Source organism: Eulemur rufifrons, chromosome 2, assembly GCF_041146395.1.
Source record: "Eulemur rufifrons isolate Redbay chromosome 2, OSU_ERuf_1, whole genome shotgun sequence".
NCBI lineage: Eukaryota > Metazoa > Chordata > Mammalia > Primates > Lemuridae > Eulemur > Eulemur rufifrons.
Window position 1 is genome coordinate 42,457,831 of NC_090984.1, and position 18,477 is coordinate 42,476,307.

Below are 18,477 nucleotides of genomic sequence, written 5' to 3' on the forward strand. Positions count from 1 at the left end.
CCCGGCCCCTCCATGTGTATTTTGTATATGAGAAAAGAATTATTAGAAAAGGAGTCATTGAAGAGAATTCATTGAAGCAGAAGGTTTTGAGACTTTTCTTCTTGGAAACACTCCTTGTAGCTGGGCTAGGTATATATATCGCACAACTCCAGGGGGCACCATTCATCCCCCAGTCATTGGAGAGTTATATAGTATTATGACAATTTTCCAGTAGATGGCAGTAAAGTATCTTGAGGAGTAGGGTCCTTTTTCTAATTCACATAAGGTTATATGGACTAGCTTTGCTTCTTTTCGTTCTTCTCTCCTCTCACCTTTCCCCAAGCCAAGTCTGTAGAGTTCCAAGAGAATCATCATAAATGCTGAGATTGCCTGCACCAGGAGAGACTAGCATCTCCTTCAATAAATGCTGGCTTAGCTACAGAAACTCTTAGACCTGCCTCAGGCTACTTGCTATCAGAGTGGAGCCTGGAAGTCCTGGGAGAACCTAAGTATTCCAGAAGTCTTAGGCCACATGCTTACTCTTCAACTAGAGAAGTCTGAAGGCAGGAGGCTGGCTAGAGCTACCATGACAACAGGGCAAGGACAGAGGAGTCAGACCTGGTGACACTGTGCTTCCACCATTTGGCAAGGCAAGATTACAAGTGGCCAAGTATAAGCTATCTGAAAGAACCTTGTCTGAGGGAACTGACCAGTGAGTGACAGCCCCTCCAGTCACCAAAAAAGAGGGGACATACAACTAGAAGATAGAAGGTGAGAGAAAATCACCAAAGATGACCCAGAGAAAGGATGCCTTTGGCACAGAAAGATGTGTCCACCACAGGGTTGCCAAAGTGCCCACAAAGGAGAGACATTTGGCCATCTGCTATTACAGAGGGCATTCCACAGCCAAGAGAAAACTATTAATATAAACAACACCAGCCTTTGCCCATTTACCTGTCTTCCGTTCACCCTCCCTACTCTGGAGGAATCAGAAGCTACAAAACAGCAGAAAGAGCAAGAAAAGTAAAATTTAAACCATACCCCACCTTCCTTTCCTCAGAGTGGTCCCCAAGCCACAAATCATGCTTAAGGAATTACTTTTCACTGTATGTTCTTTTGTGCTATCTGAAGAGAACCTAGATTATTACTTAATAGCCTCATCTCCCCAATGAAGCTCATGTGCATTAGGGAACCTGAACAATCCACCATCAACAATAACCCACTCTCTATCACCCTAGCTCTAGTGTTTTGTTTTTTGGGTTTTTTCTTTTTTGTTGTTGTTTTTTGTTTGTTTGTTTGTTTGTTTTTTGTTTTTGAGACAGAGTCTCACTCTGTTGGGCCAGCTAGAGTGCAGTGGCTTCATCATAGCTCACTGCAACCTCAAACTCCTGGGCTCAAGTGATCCTCCTGCCTCAGCCTCCTCAGTAGCTGGGACTACAGGCATGCTACACCATGCCTGGCTAATTTTTCTGTTTTTTGTAGAGACGGGGTCTCACTTTTGCTCACGCTGGTCTTGAACTGACCTCAAGCGATCCTCCCACCCCCGCCTCCCAGAGAGCTAGGATTAAAGGTGTGAGCCACCGTGCCTGGCCTGCACTAGTTCTTATACTCTAAAAACTATAAAGCTTTGTTAAAAGAAAATTTAAAAGATCTAAATAAACACAAATACATCTCATGTTCATGGATAAGAAGACAATATTGTTAAGAGTAAGCAATCCTCTTCAAACTGATCTACACATTCAACACAATCCCTATCAAAATCCAAGCTGGCTTTTTTTTTTTTTTTTTTTGCAGAAATTGACAAGCTGATACTAAAATGTATGTGGAAATGATGTAAGGGACCCAGAATTACCAAAACAATATTTAAAAAGAACAAAGTTGGAAGACTCAGACTCTAATTTCAAAACTTACTACAAAGTTACAGTAGTCAAGATAGTATGGTACTGGTATAAAGCTAGACATATAGATTAATGGGATAGAATTGAAAGTCTAGAAATAAACCTTCACATTTAGAGTCAATGGATTTTCTACAAGGGTGCCAAGACAATTCAATGGTGAAAGAATAGTCTCTTCAAAAAATGGTGCAGAACAGCTAGAAAAAATGAAGTTGGACTCCCTCCTCGCATCACACACAAAACCCAACTCAAGATGGACCATAAACATAATTGCAAGAGCTAAAATTATAAAACTCTTAGAAGAAAACATAGTGGTAAATCTTCATCACTTCAAATTTGGCAATGGTTTCTTAGATATGACACCAAAACACAGTGATAAAAAAGATAAATTGTACTTAGTCAGAATTAAAAACCTTTGTGCTTCAAAAGATACCATCAAGAAAGCCAAAAGACAATGGAAGAAAATATTTGCAAATTGTATACCTGATAAGAGACTTGTATCTAAAATATAGGAAGAATAAACTCAATAAAAAGAAAATAAGACAATTTTAAAATAAGCAAAGCATCTGAATAGACATTTCTCCAAAGCTGATATATGAATAGCCAATAAGCACCTAGAAAGATGTTCAACCTCAGTAGCTATCAGGGAAATGCAAACCAAAGCCACAATGAAATACTACTTCACACTCACTAGGATAATAAAAAAGAAACATGATAAGTATTGATGAGGATGTAGAGAAATTGGAACCCTCATACCTGCTGGGTGTAAATATAAAATGGGGCAGAAACTTTGGAAAACAGTCTGGTAGTTCCTCAAAAGGTTAAGCATAGAGTTACCACATGATCCAGCAACTCTACTCCAGTGTATATACCCAAGAAAAATGAAATTATAGGTCCACATGAAAACTTGCACACAAATGTTCATAGCAGCATTATATTTAATAGCCAAAAAGTAGAAACAACCCAAATGTCTATTAATTGATGAATAGATAAATAAAATGTAGTATATCTATACAATGGACTATTATTCAGCCATGAAAAGAAATGAAGTGCTGATACATGGTACAACCTGGAAGAACCTTGAAAACATTATGCTAAGTGCAGCCCACATATTGTATGATTTCATTTATATGAAATGTCCAGTATAGGCAAATCTATGGAAATAGAAAGTAGGTTACTGGTTGCCTAGACCTAAGGAGGTTGGAAGAAATGGGGAATGACTGCCACTGAGTACAGAGTTTTCAGGAGATGATGAAAATGCCTATAACCTCAGCTACTAGGGAGGCTGAGGCAATAGGATAGCTTGAGGCCAGGAGTTTGAGACCAGCCTACGTAACATAGTGAGACCACCCCATCTCTAAATTAAAAAAATAAGTAAAATTTTAAAAAGAAAATGCTCTAAAACTGATCATGGTGGTGGTTGCACAACTCTATATATACTAAAAATTGCTGAATTGTGCACTTTTGATGAGTGAATTCTATGCAATTTTATCACCAAAGGCCAGTTACATATTTTTTAAATTATTGGATCTATCCCCAGAGATTGCAATTTAATTGGACCAGGGCATCAGGATTTTTTAAAAACTTACCAGGTAACTCAAATGCACAGTAAAGTTTTAGACCCACTGATCTGAGCTAATCATAATTAGCTGGCCAGTGATTGGTTTGAGCACAAGCATATGTGCAGCTCTGGCCAATGAGATGTAAGAAGACTGCCATTGGGATTTCTGGGAAAACTTTCTAAAAGAGTTATAGGGAAAGAAAGCCTCTTGTTCTGAACATTACGTCTAGAGATACGTCTGGAATTACAGCAACTGTCTTGCAACCATGAAGGAAGTTAGTCCAAGGACAAAGCTGACATACTAAGAATGACAGGAAAGAAATATGGAAAAGCACCTGGGACTTCAGTGATTTAGTTCAGCTGCAGAATTAACCAACCCTTGAATCGGTTACTGCTTTAGCTCTGAAGGTGAATCTGGGACTAACCAGGAATTGTGGAGGCTCTGGGAATGACTAGTGCCCACCCCTCCCCCCATGGAAAGGTTGCACAACAATCTCCCTGACACTAATGGCTATTGTCTACTCAAAAGATCAAGTCACATTTCTCTATGGAATTTCCCTCAGGGAAAAAAGATTTTTTGATTTTTTTCACTGTATGATACTGCCTTTTAATTTTTTCCCCTGGTCCCAAAATAGAGGCTTTTTGTTTCCTTTCTCTTCCCTGTTTGCTGCTTGCTGAATTTTCTATTACCTGACAGGGCAGTCAATGGATGTGGTTCGATGCAGTGTGGAACTATGGTTAAAAATTCAGGGAGTTGGAAACCTTTCTGATGGGCCAGACTTGCAGATAAGGGGAGAAAATACTTCTTCCTGGAAACTTGGTAAAGCTTAACTTCACTCACAATTCAAGATAATGCTCCCACTCCATGGTTCTTAACCCTGGTTACATATTAGAATCACCTGAGAAGCTTCCCAGAGTCAGACAATTGAGTCAGGCCCCTAGAGTGGTTATTTTTTAAAGCTCTCCAAGTGATTGCAATGTGCAGACAGGGTTAAGAACCCCAGCCTTACATTTAAGGATATAAGTGTGTATGCATATTTATGACTGTCTCTACTGTGTAAGCAGAAATCGCTCATGTACCTAGAAACAAATGGAGAGACTTTCATTCTCTTTGTTTCTCACCAAATGAAAAAACTACCCAAACCAACACTGCTCAGCATGACACCAACCAGCTGACACAGCACATTCTTGACAACCATTATCCCAAGTTCCCTGTGAATCACTACCACAGTTTTTTGTTGTTGGTTTTTTGTTTTTTGTTTTTTGTTTTTTCAGTTAGCCCAATTGTCTTCCATGTGCGGATGCCAGGAGCAGCTGTCTCTGATGCAATAAGCAATGGATTAGGAGATAGAAGACATGTATTCTAGCCTCACTCTGCCCTAACTAGTTGTGAGGCATGAGACAGGTCACTTGACATCTCTGAGACTTTATAAAACAGTGATGGTTTTACTGTCTGGCCTATCAACTTTACAGATTTGCATGAAGATGAAGTGAAATGTGAAGGCAATTATAAACCATAAATTGCCATGTCAAGATAACAATATGACAATGTACTTAAGAGCCCTGGGACAGAACAGAACCCATCTTCTTATTTTTTCTAGGTAGTCCCCTAAACACCTGCAGTTTCCCCTCTAGTCTCAAGGGAGGGTATATGCCCTCACAGAAAAAGAGGTGAAGGAAGACAGGTATATGTGCAAGAGTGCATCTTCTTAGTGTTTACAAAAGAATACCATGTGGCCATTGAAAAAATGAGATAGTGCTATCTGGCCCACACAGAATGATGCTAATGATAAATTGTTAGGTGAAAAAATTAAGTCGCAGCACAGTATGCAGGGTATAATCTCATTTAAAACCATATAAGGGCCGGGCGCGGTGGCTCACGCCTGTAATCCTAGCACTCTGGGAGGCCGAGGTGGGTGGATCGCTCAAGGTCAGGAGTTCGAGACCAGCCTGAGCAATGAGCGAGACCTCGTCTCTACTAAAAATAGAAAGAAATTATCTGGCCAACTAAAATATATAGAGAAAAAAAAATCAGCTGGGCATGGTGGCGCATGCCTGTAGTCCCAGCTACTCGGGAGGCTGAGGCAGTAGGATTGCTTAAGCCCAGGCGTTTGAGGTTGCTGTGAGCTAGGCTGACGCCACAGCACTCACTCTAGCCTGGGCAACAAAGCGACACTCTGTCTCAAAAAAAAAAAAAAAAAAACCATATAAGAATGTTTTTAATGCATGAAAATGTCTCTGTTCACACTGGGCATAAGGATTAATTGGGAGAGGTAATTTTATTTTTACTTTGTAGATTTCTGTAGTATTTGAATAGTTTGATGATGAACATGTATCATTTCCATAATTTAAAAATACATACTAAAATGCAAATTGAGGGGAAACAGGTGGTGAGAGTATTACAGCCTAAGGTTAGTAAAGAGTCAGAGAGAGTGTAATTGCCTTACAGTTGTTCCAGTGCCTGGGCCCAGACAAAGCATGCTGCAAGGGAAGCATGCAACTCTCACAATCTATTATCAACAACTTTTGAGAATTCACAGAGAAAATAAGAGGTGGTATAAGGCTGGAAATGGTCAAGGGTTCTGATTTTCAAAAAGAGGAAAAAATGTAGCTTTTGGAAACTGCAAACTATAAAGCTTAAGGGTTTTCACCAGGAAAAGTCTAGAATAGATTAGTAAATGGTTTGTGAACATTCAAAAAGGCACAGGGTAAAGCCAGGCATGGTGGCTTACGCCTATAATCCTAGCACTCTGGGAGGCCGAGGCGGGAGGATCGCTCAAGGTCAGGAGTTCGAGACCAGCCTGAGCAAGAGCGAGACCCCGTCTCTACTAAAAGAAAAATAGAAAGAAATTATCTGGACAACTAAAAATATATAGAAAAAATTAGCCAGGCATGGTGGCACATGCCTGTAGTCCCAGCTACTCGGGAGGCTGAGGCAGGAGGATTGCTTGAGCCCAGGAGTTTGAGGTTGCTGTGAGCTAGACTGATACCATGGCACTTTAGCCTGGGCAACAGAGTGAGACTCTGTCTAGAAGAAGAAAAGAAAAGAAAAGAAAAATTATCCAGGTGTATGGCACACACTTGTAGTCCCAGCTACTCAGGAGGCTGAGGCAGGAGCATTGTGTGAGCCCAGAAGCTGGAGGCTACAGTGAGCTATCATTACACCACTGAACTCCAGCCTGGGTGACACAGTGAGACCTTATCGCAAAAAAAAAAAAAAAAAAAAAAAAAAAAAGGCACAAGGTGCTCATCAGCAGCTGACACAGATTCACTAAGAACAAGCCATGACAAACCTATTTTCTTTTTGGTAAGATAACTAGATCAGTAGCTCAGGGCAATATCACAGACTTAGCATACCTATAAAATATGTGAGGTTTTGTGGAGTTCGTGTGTTTGAATTCAAATAAATGGCATTATGCTGCAGACATTGTGTTATTTTTTCACTCACCACATCACATTGCTGTAAGTACAAGAAAGCCAAATTGCTCTTTAGAAATGACTGCAACAGTTTACACCTCCACCAGCAGGTCACGAGAGTTCCCATTTCTACACATTGTCACCAACCCTCGGTAATATCTAGTTTTTTCCAGTTTGATGGATATAAGGTTGTGCCTAGTTGTTTGGTTTTTTGTTTTTGTTTTTGTTTTTGTTTTCCTAGTGGTATAAAATATCTCTGAAGCGTTCAGGTTTCTCTTTTAATAAACTGCTTGATTGTATCCATTCCCCATTTTTTCTGTTAAGTTTCCTTTTACTTATTGATTTACAGGAGAATCATCTATGTCCCAGAGCTCTGCTACTGTCCAATACAGTAGCCACTAGCCGTTAACTATTAAGCCAAGAGTTCTCAAGTACCTGAAATATGGCTAGTCCAAGTTAAAATGTATTATTAGTGTAAAACACACACCAGATTTTAAAGATTTATTAGTATAAAAACAAAAATTGCAAAATATCTCATCAATAGTCTTTATATTGATTATATGTTAAAATGATATTTTATTTTATTTTATTTATTTTTTTTTTTTGAGACAGAGTCTCACTCTGTTGCCCGGGTTAGAGTGAGTGCCGTGGCGTCAGCCTAGCTCACAGCAACCTCAAACTCCTAGGCTTAAGTGATCCTACTGCCTCAGCCTCCCGAGTAGCTGGGACTACAGGCATGCGCCACCATGCCCGGCTAATTTTTTCTATATATATATTTTAGTTGTCCATATAATTTCTTTCTATTTTTAGTAGAGACGGGGTCTCGCTCTTGCTCAGGCTGGTCTCGAACTCCTGACCTCCAGCGATCCACCCGCCTCGGCCTCCCAGAGTGCTAGGATTACAGGCGTGAGCCACCGCGCCCGGCCTAAAATGATATTTTAGATATATTGTATTAAATAAAATATATTTTAAAAATACATTTTACCTATTTATTTTTACTTGTTATAATGTGACTACTAAAAAATTTAAAATAACATATGTGGCTGGCTTGCATTTGTGCAAGCCACAAATTATATTCCTATTGGGCATGTGGTTCCAGATATTCTCAGCTGGTTTTATTTATTTATTTATTTATTTTTCCACCCCTCGGTCAGTTTGTATCTCAGTTGGTTTTGGACATTGAAACTATCTTCTCTGGCTCTGTCCTCCATCTTAAGTTTGTATATTGTGTCTTATCAAATCTATACATTTTTCACCAGGCCACCACATTACACAACACCAAGGTCTATGTAAATGGCCCCTTGAAGTTGTGCAGTGACTGGCAATATGCAGCCATACATAGCCCTGATTTTTTTACCTGATGGATTATACTTTGTGCATGCTGTTTAAGAAGTCCTTCCCCTAGCTAGATCACAAAGATATTTTCCTTGTATTATTTTTATAACTAAAAAAGAGAAAAACAGGATGGTGTTATATCACGGAAGCCATAAAAGAGAGTGGTTTATAATGTCAAAAAATGCAGATTTTAGCCAAAAAGAATGACGATAGGGAAAATCATTTATGCTAGATTTTATGATTTTTGACAGCAATGTTATCTTTCTAATCATGTTTTGGTTAGGCAAATGTTAAAATTTGCATTTCAAAGAGCACATTAACAGATGGCCAGGGAGGCAGGCCACAAGCATGCTGAGTGACAGGCTGACTCCAGTTTTTAGTCTAAATAACCGCTGAGGTTATTTCTCACAGTAGATAAATAACCTTGATGTGGATAATAAAGAACTGGCATTAATTGCAAAGATCATAAAATAATACTTAGGTTTATACTTATTCATTCTGAAACATGGTTTTTGGAACATCACTTGCTTACTCTGGAAAATCATCAGGTCTCCATTCCCTATCAGATCAGATCCAAACTGCTCAAATCTATCAGTAGAGAAATCCATAAACTGGCCCCATCCAGTTTTTCATGTCTCATCTTTCCAACAATCTTTATATTCGACATAGATAGGTACCATATCTTACATTCATACCTCCTCATCAACATCTTGGAAATGTCATAGTTAAAAACTGCAGGCAACAAGTATATGCTTGAGTAAATGCTCTACACTTAGCATGAAATGGCTAAAATTCATTTGGGCAACTGTTTTCACCTTGAACTGACTTACCTGACCTCATACAAAGAAATATGCTAATGGCAGAAGCAAGCAGAAAATAATACGTTCAAAATGAGATATCAAATGATAAGGTATTTAAAAGTTGAGGTCAACCTCAGAACTGCTAATATGGCCATCACGACCACAGAAATATAGGTTTGCAGTAATAAGTATTGTAGTCTTCTTCAAACCCTTTAATTCAAGAAAGAAGTTGAAAGGTTAAAAAAAGTCAAAGATAATGAGACCGACTCACCTCAGACCAAGTTTGGGATGTTTAGAAATTGAAGTCATTCATTCTGGATTAATACTGGGAATTCCATCTCACTGTAAGTATTAACACTTACTAGAATTTAAAACAGTTAATTCCAAACTAAAAGCTGACCCTCCTTTTTACTCAGCCCCTAACTATAAGCTTAATTATGACTGTGTGAATGTATAATTTTCATTTTTAAGAGTTTGTGATACTTGTGGTACAAGTCTGGGCATTGCATTAAGAAAACCAAATGTTTTTGTATATCTCATGACAGTTAACAACTTCAGCATCTACTGGAAAAATTTGCAGAGGCAAGAATTTGTCTTTCAGCATTATAATTGACATTGAATAGAAATGTATTTCCCAAGGCAAAATTTAAAGTTATGTATTTTTTAAAAGTTGGCTGTGATTTTTCCCAAGTCCAATGCTTTTCCATGTCTACTCCTTCTGGATTTATTTTCCTTCTTGCTGAAGTACATTCTTTGGTAGTTCTTTCAAGTATCTATGGATAATAAACTTTCAGTATTTGTACATCTGAAAAGGAAGCCTCCCTATGGAATGGTTTCATTGTTACTTATGCGTGTATGCTTTGGGTTTCACATGTTTTTATGTTTGTTTCTTGGTTTTTGGACAGTCCAAACTTGGGACAATCCCCACTCACAGGTAGCCCATGAGGTTTCCATTGCTTTCAGGTCATCCTATTTTCACAATGTCCAGTTGGTTCACATTAGCAGCAACTCTGGGCCTTTTGGTTTTCCTGGTCCCCATTCTCAGATAGTGTAGTAATTTTGCAGCTCCCTGCAGGTAAAAGGCACAGGGCAACAGCCCCATCTCCCATCCCTAGATTTGCCAAAGGCACAGGTCAGTGTGGTTCCTCCTATGGGCAGGAAAGCTTCAACTCCTTCTTTCTGCTATACTTACGGATTTCTGGAGAATTTATGTTTCTTGCTTTTGTGCTTGGGTATATATTTCTTTTAAAAAAAATTTTTTTTTTTTAGTCCAGATTTCTGTGTATGGAGTAGGGCAAAAAGTCTTCTACTCAGTTAACTATGTTGACTGGATCCTTCCACGTTCCTTTTTTTTTCCCTTTGGTACAAATGATTTTAATAAACTAGAAGATAGATCCAAAAACAAATGTTAACTGTGGCTTTCCATCTGTTTGCCTTTCTTTTCTTTTTTTTTTTTTTTTGAGACAGAGTCTCACTCTGTTGCCCAGGCTAGAGTGAGTGCCGTGGCGTCAGCCTAGCTCACAGCAACCTCAAACTCCTGAGCTCAAGCGATCCTCCTGCCTCAGCCTCCGAAGTAGCTGGGACTACAGGCATGTGCCACCATGCCCGGCTAATTTTTTCTATATATATTTTTAGCTGTCTATATAATTTCTTTCTATTTTTAGTAGAGATGGGGTCTCACTCTTGCTCAGGCTGGTCTCGAACTCCTGAGCTCAAACGATCTGCCCACCTCGGCCTCCCAGAGTGCTAGGATTACAGGCGTGAGCCACCGCGCCCGGCCCTGTTTGCCTTTCAATGCTGAAAGTTCTTAGCCATTAGAGCCATGCAAAGAAAACTGGAAGACGGGGTTTTTTTTTTATTTTGGTTTTGGTTTTTCTTGTTTTTACTCAGAGTAAGTAACTTTAGAACTACAATAAAATCTGAGGATGTCCTATTGAAAATGACAACTATATCATAGTATAAGCATATAAAAGGATTAGCTTGGCATTTATAGATTGGATTCAAGTGGAAATTAATCTGAGGACCAAAAACTTTCTGAGATGATTTCCTCCTGATATTACTATTAGTTATGACAAAAAGAAAACAGAGTAAAAACCAATCTTCACATCAAAATTAATGCAATGAACAATGGCCTTTTGTTTAAGCACTGATGAGGTCACATCTAGTCCAAGCAGAAACCTGTCAATCTCATATTGTGGTCTATGTTTAATCAGGTCTTTGTGTTCAAGTTCACAAATGCTAGAAATTCAATCTAAAATTTGCACATTGCTTCAATGTACAGCTTTGAAGTTATGTCTGCTTGACCATAGGACATGAGGGCTTTGAGATCTGCACAAAGTTCATCAAAATTTTCTCAACAATATGTGGTGTTAATCAAAAACATACAAATTAAGAAATTTTTGAGGGTACCTTATAAAACTAGAAAAAAATCAACACATGGGATTATAGTGAAATCCATACTCAAAATCTTGATGATAAATTGTTACAATCCTTTTGAAAGTAATATGGCAACACAGGTGGCAAAAACCATAATGGTTTTTTCTTGAAACCATAAAGATCACTTCTGAGAGTTTATGCTATGGAAATAATTCAATGAAAGATTAAAGCCATGTACATGAAGTTATTCATACATAATGGTGAAAAACCAGAAACTAGTTAAATGCCTTTGTAGCTTATGCTCTTTTAAATTTCAAGCTACCTTAACTAATGATAATTTACTGAGTGATAACAATGTGGCTGATAGAGACTGACACATAGTTTCAGAACTGGAAACTCTTAAAATATAAGACATTAAGTTGTGTTGTCATCAAAGCAGTACTAACCTCTCAATCCCAACTCTGCCACTCCGCTTTTAAGGAGACTTGGATACTTTTTAACTCTACTTCTGTTCCTACTACTACCAAACTATTTCTTTTATTTCTCAAGTTCAAATTCCTCAAAAAGAGTATCTGATTGTTTGGGCATTCACCCCCACTATGCAATATTGGGGGTCTTTGTTGGGCAGAGCTTTCACACAAGACTACATCACAGATCTCTGATTGGAGTCCAGTGTCCACAGCCCTGGTCCAATTAGCAGTAGCAAGGATAGCAAGGTCACATCGTACATTTTTTTTTTCTTTAATCCTGAGATTACATGATTTTTGCAACCTAAGGTATAAAATAAAAAGTTTCTCAATGAATATTACTTAGTCATACACTTAATACAAGTTGCCCTTAAGTGTCCATTATTTTGATAAAAACAGGACCATACTCTATTCAGCATGATTCATATTTGCAGACAAACTTCTAAAATTAGGAAAGGTCAGAGCTCAACAGGGAGATACTTCGTTATATAACAATTACTGAGATTCTATAATAAGAAAATATAGTGCATTCATTTCTCATTTCCTGGTCCTTAATAAATCTGTTCCTGTTATTATCCTCAAACTCTATCCATAGAAAAAGACAAATACTCATCAAATCGGCAGAAAAGATACCAAGAGAGATCTATTGATACTGTATCAGAGCAAAATATGTCTAGAAAAGAGTTACCCATGTTATGCATGAGGAAGATGAAAAGAAATTTTATGAAAAACATTAAGCATGAACAAGACAAAAGAAAACACATAGCAAATATGCAAATAAACTCAGCAAAGAAAGCAGCAGTAAGGAAGGGAACATGGCAAATGCAGTCTGAAAAACAACACAAAGAATCAAAAATAGCCAGAGCACTTTGTGTTAGCATGTTTATGATAAAACAAGAACTTATTACAAAATGATAAAACAACAAAATGAGATGCATCAAATAGAGATTACAGAATTTAGGAAACAAAACTGTACTAGTTAGAATCCAATCAGGAGCCAGAAACCATACTAGTTATTTTAAAAGAGAAAGTTTAAGAATCGCTGAAGAATTTAAAAGGGAAAAAGAGAATACTAAGATTATAGATACAATAAATAGATGAGATAGAAATAGAGATAGATGGAAGAAGGTGCTTCCACCCCTCGGGCTGGGGGAACAAAGGGAAGAAGTTAGAATAATTAAAACTTAGAAGCTTGGAGAAGGAGCTCCAAGAAACTGAGCATCAGACCTCTGAGAAAGAGGTGCTGCTTAGCTGGAGCTAAGACCTCTTACCCCAGAGAAGAGACTGCATGGGATTAGAACCCAAATATCTTAGGAAGGGGTGCTGACCAGCCAATCCTGTGTTCTTTGAGGACGTGTGATGAGGCTGGTTCTGCAAATGTTAAGCAAACTTTGACTGTGGACTGGACTGTGTTGTTGACTGTGCTGCTCCTGGATCCAACTGATTCAGCCAGGGTTAGAAAGTGAGGCCAGATACTGAAAGGACCAGGAAAGAAGAGGGACGTCTATTCTCCCTCCTCCAGCTTTTCAGTCTCTCTCTGACATTCCCTATTGGAGCACCTCACAGAGAGCAATTGGCAAAGCATAGTCCCAGCCCCAGTATCATAAAACAAGAACATGAAAGAGTGGACATGGAGCTGAGAGACAACATTTAGTAACTGGCACAAGGGCCAGAACAATATCATTACAAAATTAATAACAAATTTGGAACAGCAAGAAACAGATCTAAGGACAAGATCAAGGTTTATTCTGCTCACCACTATATACCGAGTGCCTACCACAGTGCCTGGCCCATAATAGGCACCCAATAGATGAAAGAGAAAGAAAGAAGGAAAGAAAGAAAGAAAGAGAGAGAGAGAGAGAGAGAGGGAGGCATGGAGGGAAAGCAAGCAAGCAAGCAAGCAAGCTCACTGCCACCAATGACCCAACTCACACTTGATTCTAATATTAAGTTGTTTGAACTTCTTTTGCACTGTTTTTTTTTTTTTTATTTTTTGATAGTGGCCTCTCCTATCATGCTGGTGGACACAATCACTAGAAGAATAGTCATCAGTTACAACCTGACACTGAATAGCCAAAATAAACCATGTCAGAAACTTAGAATCATTCTCTATTATCAATGAAGATGTAGAAAAAGTAAAACATGAAGTCTCTGACAATAACCATGAAGTGCTCACCTTCTACATTGTCAGCCATGAATTTTATTGATACCATAGAATATATTTCAAAAATTTTCTGTGATCTTCTTTGCCATTATTCTAATATAAAACTATTCTTGTTTTTCTTGTAGTGTGATCTGCACCATTTGTTACTATCTCACTGATATCCTCTTATTCTGTGTAACATTAGTATAACTTCCAGAAGAATCAATAAGTAGTCAAGGGTTTCTTTTAGGGATATTTCTTTATGTGTATTTTTAAGCCTTGGAAGTTTTTGGCATCATTCATTGTGTTCAGGTTCTAAACTGAACTTAATTGTCATACATAAACTGTCATGTTTAAGGGAGTACTTCATTGCTTCATACCAAAAACTTTTCATAGTACAGAATCTATTGAGTGTTGGGAGCTGCTTCCTCACCTGTTCAGGAGAATGCCAAAACAGAAATCGTAGTTTTCATATTTGATTTTTTTTTACCAGTGAAATGTAAATAATTCTCAAAATTCATACAAATCTTGTAGGTATTACACTTGAAAGAAACAAATGTAAATCAATCTTATTCTTTTTTTTTTTTTTTTTTTTGCTTTAAAGTTCTTCTATGGAAAAGCTGTTTTAAACTGGGATATCTTGACAGCAGAATATTTGCACCCAAAAAAGTCATCACATTCAAATATGTAGTTGTGAAAATTTGCAAGTGAAAATTTGAAGGGAAAAGGAAAGCTAGTAAGAGAAGGAAAATAAGGAAGAAAAGAGGAAGAAACACGTAAATACTTTTAACACCTTCTCCTCCCACCAGGATCACCAGATGAAGACACCAATTCTGCTGTGAACCCCTCTGCTACTTAGTTATGGAGCTGCTTAGCTATCAAGCTTCTTGAAGAATAGGTGGGCAGTCCACTGAGACCACCCTATCCCCATCTGCCCAGACCTTGGAGGGCAGAATCACAGCTCAGGTTCACCTACGGATCACCAACCTTAGAGCCTCAATGTAAAGACAGCACAAACATACCTAGAACTATCGCCCTCTCCTTCCCTCTGGCAAGCTTACTCTTCCTTATCATTTCCTGTTCCTCTGCTCCTGCTAGAAAGAACTTCTAGAAACTTCTCCTCTGGCTTGGAGTTCTGGGTGTTGGCAAGCATAGGTATTTAGCATTTTATGGGTACCTCTCCCTTAATTCTTAAGTGGGCAGGGATTCATGCTACTGAGATTGTCTCTCAAAATTGCCCAATGTGGTACCATTGGTAAAGGATAGACACTGGAATAATGATGAACTCTTGATTTTTCTGACAGCCCCCAGACTACCTGAAGGTACCTTGATTACTCATGGTCTGAGGATCACCATTTCAGAACTGTTGTGAAAAGCTATAGTTCACCTTTGAGGGCAGGGACTCCATCATGTTCACTGTGTATCCCCAATACCTACCACAGTGCCTGGAATTTACTCAATGCCCAGTAAATATCTCTTATCTTTATTCTTTTACTAGTGAAATTTAACTTTCATGTTCTAGTTTAGTTTAGGAGCTCCTTAAAGGCTAGGGCTTTGAGAAAGGTATCTTCCAGAGAATTCGTAATCCTTTATATTATATATCAATTCCATGAGCTACTCATTTAATGTTTGTTAGTTATTGGATAAAAATCCAAGGAAAATAAAAAGTACTTTAGTACTCTGAATAACATATTTTTAAAGCTTTAGCAAAAAATAAGAAGTGTTAAGAATGTAAACATAGGAAAACTGTATGGTGGTTCCTCAAAAAATTAAACCTAATATTACCACATAACCTAGTAATTCCATTTCTGGGTATATACTCAAAAGAATTGACAGCAGGGACATAAACAGATGTTTAAAAGTCAATGTTCATAGCAGCATTATGCACAATAGCCAAAAGGTGGAAGCAAACTACGTGCCCACCAACAGATGAAAGGGTAAATAAAATGTGATATTTACATACAATGGAATATTATTCAGCTTTAAAAAGAAATGAAATTCTGACATATGCAACAACACGGATGAACCTTGAAGACATTGTGCTAAGTGAAATAAGCCAGGCACAAATGTACAGATAGTGTATGAGATGCCTGGAGTAGTCAAATTCATAGACAGAAAGTAGAATGGTGTTTGCCAGGTGCTGGGGGAAGGAGACAATGGGAAGTGACTCTTTAATGAGGAAGAAATTTCAGTTTGAGAAGATGAAAAAGTTCAGGAAATGGATGGGGGTAATGTTTTCACAATGTGAAGGTACTTAATGCCACTGAACTGTACACTCAAGATGGTTAAAATGGCAAATTTGTATGCTATATATATTTTACCAGAACAAAAAAAGAAACTTCTAAAAAATATTGGTCACCAGAAAGTATCTTATCTAATGCTGTTTTACCTCTCTATTTATGTCTTTGAACTATGAATAACCCATTTCCCAGTGTTCAGGGGTTCTCAAAATGTGGTCCAGGGACCCCTAGAAATCTCCAAAACCTTTTCAGGAAATCCTTGAAGTAAAACTATTTTCATAATAATACTATATTATTTGCCTTTTTTTACATTCATTCTCTCAAATGAACATTAGAGTTCTACAGATGTCATAAGACACGTGGTATCACAAAAAGACAAAATGCAAAAGCAGCTATAAAAAATTCTGTTATCTTCTACAAAGGCAGACATTAAAGAGATTGGCAAATATGTGAAACAATGCCACTCTTCTCATAAAATTTTTTTGTTTGAAGAAATATAGTTATTTTGCATAAAATTTGATATTTATGTTAACATGTAATGAGGTTATTATTAAGTGAATCAATAAGTATTTTAAACATTTCTCCATTTTAATTTCTAATATGATAAATAGCAATAGTTATAACCCACATAAACAAAAGCTTTTTGGAGTCCTTAATATTTTTTAAAAGTTTAAAGGTGTCCTGAGACCAAAAAGTTTGAGAATTGCTGGTCCAGTTTATAGGGTGATCAGACTAAAACCATTAAGATGCTACCAAACTGACATTTCTATCTTTGAATTCTATCCATTACCTCAGGTAAGGATTAACCAAGCTCTTCTAAATTCAGATAACCCAAAATTGTCTGTGAATGTAAACAGTTGTGTCAAATGTGAGTTAAGTAATACTTGCTGATAAATAATTCTGACTCTGCAAACTTCTGGGCCAGACTTCATTGCTACTGGATCAAAATTCATGCCTGCACATAGAGGATGGTAATTGAATATCTTAACACAAATTAGGGGTTAGGAAGAAAAATACTCTTTAATTGTGCACCTTATCTATTCTGCGGTCACTTAAATATAACCCACTAACTACAGAGTTCTTATTCTACTTAAACATGCAATTTTAAAACCATTATCCAGCAGTATAATTTGCAAAGGCTGTGTAAAGACTAGTTACGCAACAGTAACATCAGAAATATAGTCATAGTTTAAGATAGGTCACTCAGTCTTCTCATTAGTCTGCATAACATTTTGCTTTCTGAAAGCTCCGTAAGAAAAAAATGTTACTGATAAATGCTGACTGAAATGAAATGTCTTAATTTTTTCTTTTTCAGGAAATCAAATCACCTTCTGGCATAGTGGTTAAAAACATAAACTTGGGAGACATGCAGACCTGCATTCCAGTTTCAGCTGAGATACTTAGCAGCTGCGCAACCTCAGGCAAATTGCTTACCCTCTTTAAATCTGTTTACCCATCAGTAAAATGGGGATACTAATACCTTTACTCAATAGATTAAGAAAGAATTAAATTAAGCAATGGGTAAAAAAGCAATTAGACCAGGGCCAGATCCATACTGAGCATCTGATAAATATTAGCTACTGTTTCAAATACTATTACTGACCTTCCTTACACGATTGGACTAGTTCTAATTAGAAGTGAGAGAGAAACCAAATGCCTTCTTATTATCAATCATTTTTCCTCTCCCCTTAGGAAATACTAAGAACTGTAGAAAAGGGAAAGTGGGCATTTTTCTGTCCTTTAAAAGCAAAGGAAGTCTGCTCCAGTACCGTTTCTCATAGATTCTGAAATGAACTTTTATTTTTTTACATTTATAACACCTCTGTGATTGGGATATGTCTTACCATGTATGGTACATATTGCATTCCTTAACTGGAAGGTTTTTTTCTTTCTTAATGCTAAATAAAATAATAGTATAGTTTACAATTCATGGGACTTAGATTCCATGAAATATAATAATTTAGCTTTCTAGTAAAAAATACTAAAAGCACCTAAATAATCCCTCAATGTACAACCTCTGTCATTGTACTTTCACACTGTCCTGTAATCTGTCCCCCAGCCCTCAGACCTAAAATGCTTACTGTCTGGCACAGAGATGTTGCCTAGATTTGTTGAATAACTGCATTCATGGGCTTGATGTGACCTTATTCACCACTTATACTGTGAGTCTCTGATAAGGTGTAACCAAAAGGAGTCTATTTCTCTTTTCTCGGAATTCAATAGTCTTTAATTATATAATGTCCAGTGTTGCTCATACTTGTTTC